Source organism: Dermacentor silvarum, chromosome 1, assembly GCF_013339745.2.
Source record: "Dermacentor silvarum isolate Dsil-2018 chromosome 1, BIME_Dsil_1.4, whole genome shotgun sequence".
Taxonomy (NCBI): Eukaryota; Metazoa; Arthropoda; class Arachnida; order Ixodida; family Ixodidae; genus Dermacentor; species Dermacentor silvarum.
Genome location: NC_051154.1, coordinates 451,072,638 through 451,076,775, shown reverse-complemented (window position 1 = coordinate 451,076,775; position 4,138 = coordinate 451,072,638).

Below are 4,138 nucleotides of genomic sequence, written 5' to 3'. Positions count from 1 at the left end.
GATGCAACCACCCTTCGAGTAAAAACCAGGCATCACTCTCAAAATTTGGATGCTGGTAAGAACATTGAGCTTAACATGATGATGTTCCAAAGAAGGTGTGACTGAACAAGTTCAATCTAACTGATGGTAGAAAATAAACCACTTCCAATGTTGATTTAACTGCTTAAAGTGTAACACTAATACTTGAACAGAAGTTTTAAATTTTTTGCGCAAGTATATGTCTGCCACTTTGAGCAGACTAGATCATGAACTGGAATTATGCTATATGCCACAGGCAACCAAAACATTTATATATTAATCATTATTATCTCCAAACTGGTGTCATCCTGATAATTCGTGGATCCGCCTTGCGAACTCAACGGCTAGAATTTGCAAATTGGAATATGGGACAATAGGTAATTAGTTAGAAACATAATTAGTCATTTTTTCTTAATTGTATTGTTGATTATGCATTTATTTTTTTGCAAGTAATGTCCGCCTCTACGATTGGACCAGCTCATTAACAAGAATTGTGCTATCTACCACAGGCAACCTTTAAACATTTTTGAAAATGTCGCTGAAACACCTTGTATAGTCACCCATTGTCCTCCCACCATCCACCCAGTACACTCTCCCAGCACGCACACCATTCACCCACTATCCAACCAGTACACCCATCATTCACTCATCATTTGCACAGGTCGCCCAGTACACCCACCATTGAGACGAGTCACCCAATAGGTATTCCACCGTCTACCCAGCATCTACCCAGCACCATCTATATCGCCCACCTTCCACCCAGCATATCCACGATGAATTGTATCGTGCCCAGCAATTTATCCAGCATGCCCAGCACATTTCCCGGCATGCCCAGCGTGTTGGAATTTTCAATAGGGATGCCTTTGTAAAGTGAATGAAGATTGCGTCAATTTGGTTGCCCGCGTCGAGGTTAATACAAATGTCATGTGTAAATTCACTTAGCTGAGTTAATGTGCTGAACCCACGTATGAAGCCGCGCTGGACATTAGTTAGTAATTTATGTGACTCAAGATATTCCTTAATGTGCTTGGAAATGATGATGATGTGTGGTGTTTTATGGCGCAAGGGCCAGGTATGGCCAAAGAGCGCCATGACAAATGGTAATGTTATCGATGAATTGTGGATGGCGTGGACAATAAATTCCTCAAAGTAGATCTGACATGGCTGTAGAAGGGCCTAAAGAACTGTCGCTGTAAATGGCGTAAAACATGTAAGTGGTAAAATAATGACACTACCTAGTTAGTGATGTGGGCTATGGCAAATGGGTTTCGTTAAAAACGTATGATGTAACACATATAACAGTGATAGTAGGGCTTGAAGGGAGCCCTTGAATACAAGGGCCGTTAATCACTTGCTAAAATTACCTGGCCAAATGATTTTCAGGGTGTTTACTTCATTTAAGAATTCTAAAACTATTTTCAGGTTAAAAAGCGGTTCATGGCTAAGAAAATATGATGGGTGAAGAGGTATGTTTTCACGATATGCAGAAGGGAAATACCTTTTCCTCTCTGCTTCTATAGCAGGGCACTGAATAAGAACATGGACAACTGTCAGAATATTGCCGCACTTACTACAAATCGGAGGATCATTCCCAGTCAAGAGGTAAGAGTGAGTACTGTAAGTGTGTCCTATTCTTAATCGACAAACAAGCACTTCTTTATATCGTGCCGTTTTCCCAGTTATCCAGTTCCCTAGTTTTGGTTTTATCATGTGTAACTTATTTAGTACCTGGGTATCCCACTCTCCTTGCCAATGCTTCCTCAGCTTACGGCGTAGAAAATACTTTAGGTCTGTGACAGGGATGGGGATATTTGGGTCTGTATCGCTAAAGGTTACTGACGTAGCATTTTTGTCAGCAGCTTCATTGCCTTTTATACCTTTGTGGCCAGGTACCCAGCATACGACAATCATTTGGTTGCACATATATGCGGAACACAATAAGCTGTAGAGTTCATTAAAAACGGGGTTCTTGTGTTTCCGTAGATTGCTTAGGGCTTTGACCACACTTAATGAGTCTGTGAAGACAATAGCCCTAGCGACGTTTGTGAGCCTTATGTGTTGAATAGCCGAGAGTATAGCATATGCTTCCGCTGTAAAGATGGATGTGTGTGGATTTAGTGCCCCAGATGTAGAAAATGAGTCTCCGAGAGCTGCGTAAGAAACGCCAGCAGTGGACTTCGAAGCATCTGTGTAGTATTCTGTGCAGGAGTACTTGTCCTGGAGTTCAAGAAAATGGGAATGTATATGTGCCTCCGGTGCTTGTTTGGATATTTCTATGAAAGAGATGTCACACTGAATAGTGTGCCATTCCCAAGGCGGTGGAAGCAAGGTAGGGGCCATTAGTACATCCCCTAGAAGTGGGACCTCTGTTTTTTCTGACAGTGCTTCTAACCGGAGAGACAGAGGAGGCCGGTTGGCTGGGCGGTTACGGAACAGCCTGACAGTGGACATGTCGCGAATGGTAGAATGACATGGATGTTGGATGTCTGATGTAACTTTCAGGGCGTAGGAGAGACTTAAATATGTCCTTTGGAGATCCAGAGACCACTCATTGGACTCAACGTACAGGCTTTCAACAGGACTAGTCCTGAAGGCACCTGTAGCAATACGGATACCCAAGTGGTGCACAGAATCTAGCATCTTCAAAGCACTAGGCGTAGCAGAGTTATAGACTATAGCTGCGTAGTCAAGGCGCGACCGTACGAGACTTTTGTACAAGTTTAAGAGGCACCTCCTGTCACTTCCCCAAGATGTACGGGACAAGATCTTCAGTAGATTCATTGTCTTCAGGCACTTCGCTTTCAGATACTTCAAGTGGGGGATAAATGTTAATTTAGAGTCTAAAATGAGGCCTAAAAATTTATGTTCATGGCTCACAGGTAGCTGTTGTCGATTAGATAAATAGTGGGGTCCGGTAATATACCTCGCTTGTTCGAGAAGAGAACACACGTGCTTTTTAGTGGGTTTAGTTTAAATCCATTCTCGTCAGCCCACTTAGATAATTTGTTTAGCCCAAGCTGTACATGTCGCTCGCAGATAGAAATGCTACATGATTTGAAACCTATTTGTACGTCATCCACATATACAGAATAAAACATTGTACGTGGTATGACAGTTTGGAGCGAGTTCATTTTGACAATAAATAGTGTACAGCTCAGCACACCACCTTGTGGTACACCAGCTTCCTGTGTGAATTGTCGAGACATGACGTTACCAACTCTGACGCGGAACGTGCGATCAGAGAGGTAGCTCTGAATCACATTTAATAAGTTGCCTCGGATTCCCATTCCAGCCAGGTCACGGAGAATTCCAAAACGCCAAGTTGTGTCGTATGCCTTTTCCAAGTCTAAAAATACTGATAAGAAAAACTGTTTGTGTATAAAGGCATCACGGATATTTGTCTCGATGCGGACAAGGTGATCTGTTGTGGATCTACCTTCCCTGAAACCGCACTGTAGGGGATCGAGTATTTTGTTGCTTTCAAGAAAATGGATGAGGCGCCGGTTAATCATTTTCTCAAAGAGTTTGCATATACAACTTGTCAGGGCTATAGGCCTATAGCTACTGGCTGAGGAAGGGTCCTTGCCTTCTTTGAGAATAGGAATGACGATTGCTTCTTTCCATGCGGACGGAATGTAACCGGCAGAGAACGCGGAATTAAAGAGTGATAGTAGTGTTTTGTGGGTTTCGGGGTTTAGGTGTTTGATCATCTCGTACAAGACTCTATCACTTCCTGGAGCCGACTTGTTGCAACCATTTAGTGCAGCCTGAAATTCCGCCATATTAAATGGACGATTGTAGGGTTCATTTCTATTACCTTTACGATCCAGAGGCAGTCGCTCCGCTTGTTTCTGATATCTCAGAAATGTATCTGAGTAGTGGGATGAACTTGAAATCTTTTCAAAATGTGCGCCTAGAGAATCAGCTTGGTCAATGAGTGTGTCTCCTTGTGTATTTACTAATGGTAGAGGATGGGTTTCGCGGCCTTTTATTTTATTTACCCTGTTCCAGGCTTTTCTTTCATCTGTATATGAATTAATGCTGGAGATGAATCTCTGCCAGCTTTCCCTTTTAGCACGGCGGCGCGTTCTTCTACCTTCCGACTTTATTTTCTTGAAGT